At 40.2% G+C, this 13,336-nt stretch overlaps 1 long non-coding RNA gene across 1 annotated transcript in view; it reads left to right on the plus strand.

Annotated features, from left to right (window-relative positions):
* The window catches only part of LOC131424547 (uncharacterized), a 17,338-nt gene extending 6,210 nt beyond the window's left edge, over positions 1 to 11,128 (plus strand). Inside the window, exons 2-3 of the long non-coding RNA XR_009227801.1 lie at positions 7,277 to 7,431; positions 10,486 to 11,128. This is a non-coding gene — a long non-coding RNA (uncharacterized LOC131424547). The remainder of the gene's footprint in view (positions 1 to 7,276; positions 7,432 to 10,485) is intronic.
* The last annotated feature ends 2,208 nt before the right edge of the window (positions 11,129 to 13,336 follow it).

Genomic DNA, 13,336 nt, shown 5'->3' on the forward strand with positions numbered 1-13,336 from the left:
TTTATTTTTATGTGGCACTGAGGATTGAACCTAGTGCTTCACGCGTCCTAGGCAAGCACTCCACCAGTGAGCCACAACCCCAGCCCTGTGGTGCTTTCAATTAGTAGATCATGAGTTTAGGACTTGGGAGGGCATCTGCCCTTTGACCCTGTAGTAGTCTCTAATCATCTCACGTTTCTGTTGTTAACAGGTGTTAACATCCACGAGGAATACATAAAAAGAAAACCAAGCCTAGGGTCATAGCTCAGTGGTGGAGTACTTGCTTTGGATTTATGAGGCACTGGGTTCAATCCTCAACACCACATTAAAATAAAGGTATTTGCAGGGCATGATGAAGCATGCCTTTAATCCCAGGGGCTTGGGAGGCTGAGGCAGGAGGATCACAAGTTCAAAGCCAGCCTCAACAAAAGCAAGGCACTAAGCAACTCAGTGAGACCCTGTCTCTAAATAAAATACAAAAATAGGGCTGGGGAAGTGGTTCAGTGGTTGATTGCCCCTGAGTTTAATCCCCTGTACCCCCCCACAAAAATATATATGTTCATCTATAACTAAGAATACTTAACAAAACAAAACATTATTCTAGTGAATCTACCAATCAGATAATGGAGATAAGTCAGCCAGCCTGAAGATCCTGAGAACTGTTGGACCACCATCTTCTCTTTTGGTCCCAGACTGATGTCATCCCCACATACCTTCCCATGCCTGCCCTCACCAAATTTCCTTTAGTAGCTGGGCTTGGTGGCACACCAGGCAACTCCAGAGGCTGAGGCAGGAGGATTGCAAGTTCAAAGCCAGCCCCAGTTTAGCAGGTCCTAAGCAACTTAGTGAAACATTTCAAAATAAAAGAGTGGCTCAGTGGTAGAGCACCCCTGGGTTCAATCCCCAATAATAAATAAAAATTAATCATGCAGGAGCTCACTGGTCTTTAGAATTCTTCCCTTTTCTTTTTTCTTATGCTGCAGTTGTGGAATTAGCTATAGTAGATTCTCAGTTCTCTACCTGGTATCTGTCTCCTAAGGTCTGTTATCTTAATCAAGAACTGGAATGTAAACTTTGTACGAGTCATTTCTCAGATTCCTTTGAGATCAAAAGACAAATAAGGGGTTGGGGGGTTCTCTTTAAAAATCCAGAATGCTGCTGAGCACACTGGCACAGGCCTGTAATCCAAGCAATCAAGAAGGGAGGAGGGTGGCAGAACCAAAGCCAGCTCAGTAGTTTCACAAGGCCCTAGGTGACTCAGGGAGACCCTGCCTCAAAATAAACAAATAAAAAGGGCTGGGGATGTAGCTCAGTGGTAGAAGTGCCTCTGGGTTCAATCCCCAGTACAAAAACAAACTCCTTTAAGACTTAGCAGGTGCTCTTAATTTATTATTTAGGATAAGAACATCAGCCATAAATAGATCATCTTCTGTTGAAGTTTTCCTAACTCTGTCCTACTCTGGAATACCTCCAAATCCTATTTAAAACTCTGTAAAAGGTCTTTGTGTCATCATCTTAAAAATCATAAATTTTCAAGTGCATTTAGATGATTTCAAGTCTTTGTGATATTCTTTTCATAAGGGACTAAGATGACTTTTTCTCTTTTTGGTACCATGGGTTGAAGCCAGGGGTGCTTTACCACTGAACTACATCCCCAGTCTTTTTTATTTATTTATTTTTATTTGCTACAGGGTCTCACTAAATTGCCAAGGCTAGCCTCAGACTTGGGGTCCTGCTATCTCAGCCTCCCAAGTCACTGAAATATAGGCATGTGCCACCATGCCCAGCTAAGTCTTCTTTTTCTTGAGGACATCAAAAGTATAGTTTGGTGGATCCTGAGGCTATGTCTGCTTTTTGGAGGTGAAGATGCTCAAACCACCAATAATCTGCAAAAAGAATGATCTTGTTCTTGTTTTGTTTTGTTTTTTAGTTGTAGGTGGACACAATAACCTTTCTTTTTATGTGGTGCCAAGGATGGAACCCAGTGCCTCATGCGTGCGAGGCAGGCGCTCTACCACTGAGCCACAGCCCAACCCCTTGTTCTTTTTTCTTTTTAGAAAATTTTCAAAGTGGATAAACTTCAAGATAATTGGTAATTCAGTGTCTATCCCTGAGATCTCACCCCTCAGGTACATAATAATAGCTGGGATTATTTATTTACTCATTTTGGTGGCACTACAGATTGAACCAGAGACACTGGTTTCAAAGAAAGCCCTTCTTTCTTTTTTTTTGAGGCAAGGCCTTACTAAATTTCTGAGGCTGGCCTTGAACTTATGATCCTCCTGCCTCATTCCCTAGAGTAAATGAGATTACAATAACTGGTATTATTTTAAAGCAGAAGTTTTAAAATAATTATTTTTCTACCAAGGATTGAACCCAGGGATGCTTAAACACTGAGCGACATCCCCAGCCCCCTTTTTTAAAAATATGTTTTTGGTTGTTGATGGACATTTATTTATTTTTAAATATTTTTTTAGTTGTGGGTGGACACAATTTTATTTATGGGGTACTAAGGATCAAACCCAGGGCCTCACACATTCGAGATGAATGCTCTACCACTCAGCCACAGCCACAGCCCCTTATTCATTTATTTTTATGCGGTGCTGAGAATTGAACCCAGTGCCTCACACATGCTAGAAAATTGCTCTACCACTGAACCCCCCTCATCCCTCCAGCCCCCCCACCCCCCCGCCCCCAGCCCTCTTATTTGCTATATTCTGAGCCGGGGTTTGTTTAATTGCTGAGGCTGACTTTGAATTTGGAATCCTCCCACTTCAGCCTCCTGAGCCATTGTATTACAGGCATGTGCCACACACCTGGGTTGATTGTTTTCTTTAATACAGTTTGGACCAATATAAATTAGAGAGTGAGGAAACATGGCCTACACATGGGACTGTACATTTTAATTTAACATTTCAGTTTGACTTGTTCTGTAAACAGGAAGGAAAATGGACAGATCTGACTATCTACCTGGTTCTTTTCCCTGATATTTTTCTTTTTTAAAAAAATGGTTATTCTAGTTGGGCATGCTGGCCCATACTTGTAATCTCAGCAGCTTGGGACGCGGAGATAGGAGGATCTGAGATAGAAGTTCAAAGCCAGCCTCAACAACAGCAAGGCGCTAGGCAACTGAGTGGGACCCTGTCTCTAAATAAAATACAAAATAGGGCTGGGGATGTGGCTCAGTGGCCTAGTGCCCCTGAGTTCAGTCCCTGGTACCACCTCCCCCCAAAAAACAAAGTTATCGTAGTCAGGCATAATGGCGCATGCCTGTAATCCCAGCAGTTTGGGTACTGATGCAGGAGGATCACAAGATCAAAGCCAACCTCAGCAATTTAGTGAGGCCCTAAACAACTTAGCTTGTCCCTGACTCAAAACAAAAAATAAAAAGGCCTGGGAATGTAGCTCAGTGATAAAGCACTCCTGGGTTCAATCCCCAGTACCAAACAAGCAATTAATTATTCAAGGGTTATTATTTTAAGCAGTTATTTAATGGCTAACTAATTCCCAAATGAAAAAAAAAAAAAAAAAAAAAAAAAAAAAACAGGGATCTTCCCCTTTAGAAAGCCCTAAAGAGGAGGGTAAACAGGGGGATGTTGACTTGGATCTGCCTCGGGGCTAATAAACAAGTAGTCACCTGAACCACTGCTTCATAGACTCTGCCCGACCATCCCCAGCTAGATGGGCCTCCTCCATATCTGTGTCCCCTGTGGTGTAATCTGTTGCTCAGTGTGTCATTTGATAACCTTCTGTGTCAGAGTATGTTTTGATTTTTGGTATTCTAAATCTGGTGCATGCTCCTACCTATGAAGACCTAAAATCTAGTAAATGATAATTATAAAATATTTGTTTTCTGCCTTTTAATGCATGTTTGTATACCTGTATATATTGTATGTCTACTTGTGTGCTTGTGTATATATCTGTATTCATGGTACCAAATTGATTTAGAGATAAAGGAGGGATGATCATTTTAAAAAACTGAATCTAAAAATGTCTCTTAGTGGGCTGGGGATGTGGCTCAAGCAGTAGCACGCTCGCCTGGCATGCGCAGGGCACTGGGTTCGATCCTCAGCACCACATAAAAATAAAGATGTGTCCACCGAAAACTAAAAAATAAATATTAAAAAATTCTCTCTCTCTCTCTCTCTTTAAAAATAAAAAAATAAATAAACAAAAATGTCTCTTAGTTCATTTGACTTAAATAAATCTTTGACAAATAAGTTAATTTAAAATTTTTGGTAAAGTCACAGTAAAGATGTTTTTAGAATTATTAACATGTTTTTGCCCAGATTACTACCAATCAGGATTACATTTGTCTCCATTAGGATGTTTAAAATATTGTGTTCATTGCTTTTAGGGATTTCATTTGACAAAAAATTAATAACTATTAACTATGCTTATCTGAGATCTTGGTTTTCATGGGTAATTTTAAAATAGGTGTTGAGCTGAGCATGGTAGCCCATGCCTGTAATCCCAGCGCTGACTGAGAGTGTCAGGCCGCCTCAAACAAAGGACAAAGGTCTATAGCTTTATGGCATCTGCCAGGTAGGTAAGAACTTGGTCTCAACGTTATCACATGTAGAGGTGGAATTTTAATAGTGTCTGAGCTGCTCTTTATCATATTTCTTTGTGCGGCCTGTGTCCCATTGCCATCTTAAGTCTCCACCTAGGGGTGTGCATTTTACTAAGCTAATAAAGTAAAGGTAGCTGCTGGGTATGTATGTGGCTGATCGACACGTGCATTTGCCCTCATCACCGGGAACTGCTCCTAATCATCTGAGAAAATCCCTAATGTTATCTTCAAAACCGGGCAGATTATTTATTGTCCTGTTTTGGTGAGTTGGGTTTTAGAGACCTTGGCTTTCTGAAGTTTCTGCTAACCACACAGTTTCAAAAGACTGAGCTGGCTTCTCGGTCTCCCATCTCTTGGTGTGCTCTCTTAATTCCAGAACTTCCACACTGGTCCACTTTTTTAAGTCCTGATTCTATAGTATGTCTCTTAACCCTGTAAGACTGTGCTAGCTTGTCTTTCTCAAGCCCACATTCAGGATCTTTCCCTGTTCAGCCCCACGTCAACCAGCCTTTTTTCCTTAAATACTATTCTCATTCTTAGATCTGTCATAATTTCCCCAGTGCCCCTCCTATGTTTATTTGATTTCTTTTTTTTTTTCAGTGCTAGGGATTGAACCCAGGACCTTGTGCATGTTGGGCAAATTGTACCATGTTGGGCAAATTGTACCACATTGGGCTGGGGATGTGGCTCAAGCGGTAGCGCGCTCGCCTGGCATGCATGCGGCCCGGGTTCGATTCTCAGCACCACATACAAACAAAGATGTTGTGTCCGCCGATAACTAAAAAATAAATATTAAAAAAAAATTCTCTCTTTCTCTCTCTCCCTCTCTCACTCTCTTTAAAAAAAAAAAATTGTACCACATCCCCAGCCCTCTCCCTCCTATTTTTCATGGCTCAGATACCACACACTGACTGAGAGTTCACCTCTTCCTTGACTTCAGACGCCTTCTGTTTTCTCTGGTTTTCTACTAAGCTCTCCTTCTCTTCCCCTCCCCATTCCTAATTCTCTTCTAGTTATATTCAAAACATTTTAAGTTTTAATTGATGTGTGATAATTGCACATATTTGTGATGCACAATAGGATACCTCTATAAATGTAAACAATGTGTAATATCACATCAGGGTAATCGGCATATCCATTGCCTCAAACACCTTTCTTTTGTATTGAGAACAATCAAAATCTCTCCATTAGCTTTTTTTTTTAAATTAAGGGTCTATAAATTTCAGCACATTTGGTTATTTTGAACTATTTAATTGTTGTCAAGCTTACTGTACTTAAAATAGAAGATATCCCTCCTATCCAATTGTACTTTGTACTGTCAATCATCCTCTCTCCACCCTTCCCATTCCGCATTTGTGTGAAGAATAAGTGAAGTTTTCACCCTTTCCCTAGAAAGAGTCCCATAGTCTCAAAGGTCAGCCATTGTCCTTCTGAATATTCTGCTACATAACACTAAATTGTATAAACATAAAATGAGGAGAGAAAAAGGAAATAGTTTGCATATACAAATAAACACATGCCTATTAGGAAAGAGAAAATACATCAAGCTGCTAGAGTCCCCATTTCTGTAATTGGTCATAAGTTCCAAGTTGGATACTATGGTTCCTTCTTTAATTATTCAGGTCATATTTACCTGGACATCACCTAGAATCTTAGATAACTAGAATTTTACCTGGCGAAATGAAGCCAAACTCCATTCCTGAAGGTCAGCCATCATCCTGCTGTCTTTTAGTTACTGTAGTCTTCCACTGGCCTTTGCCATTGGGCTTGGAAGTAGTCAGAGCTACCTGGCAGAACCCCTGGGTTCCCATAGACCATTCTTGCCCCTACTCATAGTGGGGCCCACTTTCCTCCTACTCAAAAGAATCAATGACTCTTGCCAGTAGAGTTATCCTTTTGTCTACAGTTTGTTCAGTGGCATGAAAAGTCTACAATGGCCAGGTGACAGTCTCATCTTCCAATACAATGAAACCATTGTTGTGTCACCTGGAGGAAGAATTTCTCCCTTGGGAAATAAGACCTCCAAATCAGCAAAGCTCAAATTGGACAAGATGGGAAGCAAAAGTTCTACAAATGGGTTATTCAATAGAGTAGGGAGAAGAACAAGATCCAATTCCACTCCTTGGTTCTGACTCATCTGTTCGGGCTATACAGGAGACAGCACCACATAATGGTCTCTGATTAAAGTACATCCTGCTTCCTATAAAATAGAACCTCATTTTTTAAGGATGTGATCTCTCAAGTAATGCCTACATGAAGTTATTGGTTAATTGATTGATTGTGGAACTGGGGATTGAACCCAGGGCCTAATGCATGCTAGAGCCAAGCATTCTACTATCGAGCTATATCCTCAGCAGCATCCCCAGCCCCCACTGACCTTTTTTGTTACCAGAGATCAAATCCAGGGTCACTTCATAACTGAGCCACATTCTCCAGCCCATTTTATGTTTTTATTTTGAGACAGGGTGTCACTAAGTTGCTGAGGCTGGCTTTGAACTTGCAATCCTCCTACCTCTGCCTCCTCAGCTGCTGGGATTACAGGCATGTGTCACCATGCCCAGCTTCTTGGCCCTTTTTAAAAGTTTGAGACAAGAGTTTTTGTAAATTACCCATGCTGGCCTCAAACTTGGAGTCCTCCTGTCTCAGCCTTCTGAGTAACTGGGATTACAGGCATGTGCCACCACCCTGATTAAGTGTGGGTTGTTTCTTCTCCCTAATGCACAGTTACTCTAGTAAACGGGCACTGTCCCTTTATCAAGGAGACTCAAACTTCTCTTCAACTGAAGGACTCTGGATATATGCTGACTTGGGTCTGGAAACTGGGAGAGGGACCATGAATCTCCATTGTGGCAACTCAAGTTGGGCTTTTGGCTACCAGGGTAAGATTTCATTCTGTTATATAAATCAAACAATTATTTGGTGGCTGCCCATCCATTTAATCCTAGGAAGGTGGTGAAGAGTTATCCACTGCCAAAGATGGTTACTAGGATGTCCCTGCTGCCCTTTAACACATGCACCTATCTCATCTTGGGTGACAATGTGCTTGATCTCTTCTGTTTCAGGTTCCCATCATACCACTGACATTTCGTTGGTGGCAACCCTGTGGTCATACCTTGCTTACACAAACACTGAGCAACAGCAGGGCATTTCAGAAATACAGATGTTTTCCTCAGTGATCTATTTCTCAATGCCTTCATGAAAGAAGTATCTTCTAGGTCTTCTCATCGAAAGTATTTAAGGGATGATTATGTCAGTTGCACATGATGTAATCTCCATAATATTGGAGATTAACTCCAGCATTCCTATTCCCTTAACCCTTCAATTCCCTCCTCCAAATCTTGGCAGGGAAGCTCTGGCATCTCCATTAAAGTTATGCCATCGTTGAGGGCATTTTTTTTCAGTAAACTGAGTAAATTGTTAGAACCACCTCCAACTGCATGAGCTAACATTAAACACAGACTTCTAGTAAGTGCACCGATGTCCAAGACTTCAACCCAATATAGTGCTCTGTTTTGCTCTACTTAGTCTAACACCCTTTCATACGCATTGCCCAGCGTTCTGTCCACATATTTTAGTAGTCTTGCAGTTATTTTGTTGTGTAAGTTATTTCTTTCTAGATGATACCATGTGTATAAACCTCAACCCTCCAGAGCGTCCTAAGATTTTACTCTTGGAAGATTAAATGTTTTAGGTTTTTTTTGGCTCTGGGTATTGAACCCAGGGGTGCTTAATCACTGAGCCACCCTTTTGAGATAGGGTCTTCTTAAGTTACTTAGGGCCTCACTAAGTTGCTGAAGTTGGCCTCTAACTAGCAATCCTCCTGCCTCAGCCTCCCAAGTTGTAGGGATTACAGGCCTTAGTCACCACCTCTGACTTCAAAGATTTAATGGCAACATTTGTGGTAATCTTGAGGAGAACGCTTTTTTTCAAGGAATATGTTGCTGATGAAGTTGTTACAGAGATTTCTAACAAAGAACCTCAGATATTAGAAGGCAAGGCAAGATATTCTTCTTTTTTAACATTTATTTATTTATTTTTAGAAATAGTTGGACACAATACCTTTCTTCTTTTTTTTTTTTAAAGAGAGAGTGATAGAGACAGAGAGAGAGAGAATTTTTTAATATTTATTTTTTAGTTTTCGGCGGACACAACATCGTTGTTTGTATGTGGTGCTGAGGATCGAACCCGGGCCGCACGCATGCTAGGCGAGCGTGCTACCGCTTGAGCCACATCCCCAGCCCCCCTTTCTTTTATTTATTTATTTTTATGTGGTGCTGAGGATTGAATCCAGTGCCCCACACGTGCTAGACAAGCACTCCACCACTGAGCCACAATCCCAGCCCCAAGGTCTCCATCATCATCTCCTCCTCCCCCTCCTCCTCCCCCCTCCTCCTCCCCCCTCCTCCCCCCTCCTCCCCCCTCCTCCCCCCTCCTCCCCACCTCCTCCTCCTCCTCCCCACCTCCTCCTCCTCCCCCCCTCCTCCTCCTCCCCCCCTCCTCCTCCTCCCCCCTCTTTGTGGTAACGAGGATTCAACAGAGACACTTTGCCACCGAGCTACATCTCCAGCCCTTTTGTATTTATTTATTTATTTATTTTATTTTATTTTATTTTTTTTAAAGACACAACATCTTTATTTGTATGTGGTGCTGAGGATCGAACCCAGGGCCGCACGCATGCCAGGCGAGCACGCTACCACTTGAGCCACATCCCCAGCCCTGTATTTATTTATTTATTGGGTGCCAGGGATTGAACTCAGGGGCACTTGACCACTGAACCACATCCTCAGCCCTATTGTGTCCATCTATAACTAAAAAAAAAAAAAAATTAAAAAAAAATTCTCTCTCTCTTTAAAAAAAAGTTAACAACAACAGCAAAAATCAACAACCAAAATCAAAAAAGCAAAACCATGAAACTTCAGCCCAGTTAAGACATCAAACAACTGTGTGATAGGGTGATAGGGCAGGTCAGGGATAATCAGCTTCTATTTCTAATAGAAATTCATAGAACTGATGATGGCTAAGTCTATACAAGCAAACAAAGTTCACAACACTGGTTCAACATCATATGACAGATTTTAAATTTCTTGCAAAATGTGGTGAACTAATGAAAAACAATTATCAGAAGTTTTAAACATGGCCAGGCATGATGGCGCACACCTATAATCCCAGTGGCTTGGCCAGTCTCAGCAATTTAGCGAGGCTCTAAGCAACTCGGTGAGAACTTGTTACCCCTGGATTCAATTCCCGGTAACAAAAAAAAAAAAGAAAAGAAAAAAAAGTTTTAAACATTTTACATTTTAGTAAGCTTTGTACATTTGTCCAACTAAGGCTTTCTCTCCTTTACATATTTTTACCAACATTACTTTTAACACATCTTTGTAGATTCCACTTTCATTCATACTGAATTAGTATTTTCTCAGTTTCTAAAAGAATATTCTTGGGCTGGGGTTGTAGCTCAGTGGTAGCTCACTTGTAGCTCACTTGCCTCGCATGTGTGAAGCACTGGGTTCGATTCTTAGCACCGCATATAAACAAATAAATAAATAAAGATACATTAATAACTTATAAAAATATTTTTTAAATAATATTCTTTAAGACTATCCATAGAGACTAATTTTGGGGTCATTTCAGTTTCAACATTGGTTCTTCAAATAAACAACTCTAGCTGAGCAGTATTGATAAAATCTGTTAAATCAAGAGTCAAGAAAAATCAAAATAATTCACCTTTTAAATTGTTATTGATGTTTCTCTTGATTTCTTCAACTCTTTGAGCAACTGTTCTCACATAAGAGTTTTGAACAGTTTATCTTCTCTGGATACTGTAATCAAGAGTAATTTAATCAACTCACCATCAAAGAGTTTTGCTCAACTAGCCACTTGGAATCTGACTTTTGTTGTAGTCACTTTGTTTTTCTGTTTTGTTTTGTTTTCAGGCTGGGATTGAAACTATGAGCACACTACCAATGAGCCACATCCCCAGAGTCATTTTTATTTTTTGTTTTGATACAAAGTCTTGAGATACAAAACTTGAGATCCTCCTGCCTCAGCCTCCTGAGTAGCTGGGATCACGTACATATATCACCACTTGTATCTCACTTTTTTCATTTTTTAATTTTTGTGAAGAATTTCTCCTGTGGTTAAATATTCTATTTCAATTTCCTAAATTTTTTGACTGTTGCCTTCCTATGAATTAGGAATATTATGATGAGTGCTTAGTCTGGTAAAGTCAATGTGTATTATATCCTTCTAGCATCTCTATAATGTTTGTTGTGTAATAAACACAAGGACTTTCCATTGAATTTAATTACAAAATAACCTACTCTTTGAGTGCTACTTTTCTTTATTGACATGATGGGTATGAATTGGTGTTTGGGGGAAAAGGTTGCAGTATGATGCCATGCATGGCGTTTGAAACACTGTCATGTTAAATTGTGCTACTGTGATTTTCAGTGCCCCTTGGATCAGTATGAAGTGGTGAGAACACCAGCACATACAGTCTCTTCAGCAACTGTGGAAGTCATTGTTGTAGCTCAAGAACAGCAATAGACAATTGTGGCTGTCTCTGATAAAATTTTAATAGATGCTAACGTTGGAATTTCATGAAATTTTCATGCGCCCTTCTTCTTTTGATATTTTAAAAATATCTTTGTTTCATTTTTTGTATGTGGTGCTGAGGATGGAACCTACTGTCTCACGCATGTGAGGTGAGGGCTCAGCCACTGAGCCCTAGCCCCAGCCCCTCTTTTGATTTTATAAAACCAATCAACTGGCTGAAAAAAAAACATTGTTGGTTCACAAACCATTAAAAAAAAAAAAAAAAAAAAGAACAGACAGTTGGCTGGATTTTGCCCACAGGCCGAGGCCGAGCCCTGAATGTAAACTCAGTACACTTATCCCTAAATAGTTAAGGATCTATATTGTTAAGTAGAGTGCAATGTTTCTTTACACTTTTCTTCTTTTGAGGTATAAGTCGCGTACAATGTTCTAGATTTTAGTAGGGTGTGGTGGCACATGCCTGAAATTCCAGCAATTTGGGAGCCTGAGGCAGGAGGATGGCAAACCTGAGGCTCTGAGGCCAACCTCAGCAACTTAGTAAGGCCCATCTCAAAATAAAAAATAAAACGGATGGGGATATAGCACAAAGGTAGAGTGCCCCTGGAGTCAGTCCCCAGCACCACCCACGCACACACACATGCACACACACACGCAAATGTTGTAGAGTTCATATAAATGCAGTCATGCACTCTTTTATGTCTGGCTTCTTTCACTCAGCACAATTATTTTGAGATTATTCCATGTTGTTTGTAAGAATAGCTTAAATCATGGAGTAAATACTCCATATTGTGAAATTTTCACAGTTTGCTTATCCATTCATTTGTTGATAGACATTGGATTGTTGCCAGTTCGGGGCTATTCTAAATAAAATTCCTGTTAGTATTCATGTACAATCTTTACATGGGCATATGTTTTCTTTTTCCTTGACTGGTGCATATTGTAGATATATGTCTAACTTTTTAAGAAACTGCCAAACCATACCTACCTCCAATGCATGAGGGTTCGGTTGCTTTAAATCTTTATCTGCACTTGACATGGTTAATAACTTTTTTTTTTTGGTAGTGGGGAATGAACCCAGGGTTGCTCTACCATTGAGCCACATCCCCAGCCCTTTTTATTTTTTTGAGACAGGATCTCACTAAATTGCCTGGGCTTGCCTCAAATTTGTAATCCTCCTGCCTCAATCTCCTGAGTAGCTGAGATTATAGACATGCATCACCACACTTAGATATTATTATTACTGTTGTTGCCATTATTATTTTTATAAATATTCTCAGTTGACAGCTTATTTTTTATTTCACTGGAAATCTTTTAAACAGCATATGTTTTTGACTTTAACAACATATAATTTGTGGATTTGTTCCTGATCTATTGTAGTTTGGGTGTCAAATCTAAGAAATCTTTCCCTAAACAAAAGTCACAAAGATTTCCTCCTATTTTCCGACTCCTCCATGTCTTCCTCCTCAGACCCCATTTCTTGTCCTCCTGTTGTTCTAGACAGAGTCTTGCTATGTTGCTTAGGCTGGTCTTAAATTCCTGGGTTCAAGGGAACCCCCTGTTTTAGCCCTGTGAGACACTGGGACTACAGGGTAAATTGTAATTATGCATGATAGTGGGATTTATTGTTACTTAGTTGTACATACACACAATGTAACATATAATTTGGTCAATATTATTATTTTTTTAGTTGTAGTTGGACACAATACCTTTATTTTATTTATTTATTTTTACATGTGGTGCTGAGGATTGAATCCAGCGTCCTGCACTTGCTAGGTGAGTGCTCTACTGCTGAGCCACAACCCCAGCCCCGATATTATTCTTTTTAAAAATATTTTATTTGTTCTAATTAGTACAGTTGATTTTTTTATATATATTTTTAATTTTTTTAATATTTATTTTTTAGTTATCAGCGGACACAACATCTCTGTTTTGTATGTGGTGCTGAGGATCGAACCCGGGCCGCACGCATGCCAGGCGAGCGCGCTACCGCTTGAGCCACATCCCCAGCCCAGTACAGTTGATTTTTGCACATTGAGTTTGTATTCTACAATCTTACTAAAACCAACCTTAGTTCTCATAGCATTTTTTTAGATTCCACTGGACTTTCCGCACACTGATTGGGGGTCTGTGTGGGGAATCTCTGGGAAATTAGACAGTTTTCCTTCTTCCTGGGTAAATCTGTTCCCTGTTAATCCATTTTAGAAACAGAACTCTTCCACACAATTTTTA

This window comes from Marmota monax, unplaced genomic scaffold (assembly GCF_021218885.2).
Source record: "Marmota monax isolate L192 unplaced genomic scaffold, Marmota_monax_Labrador192_F-V1.1 WCK01_AAM20220418_F8-fsc00086, whole genome shotgun sequence".
Lineage (NCBI taxonomy): Eukaryota > Metazoa > Chordata > Mammalia > Rodentia > Sciuridae > Marmota > Marmota monax.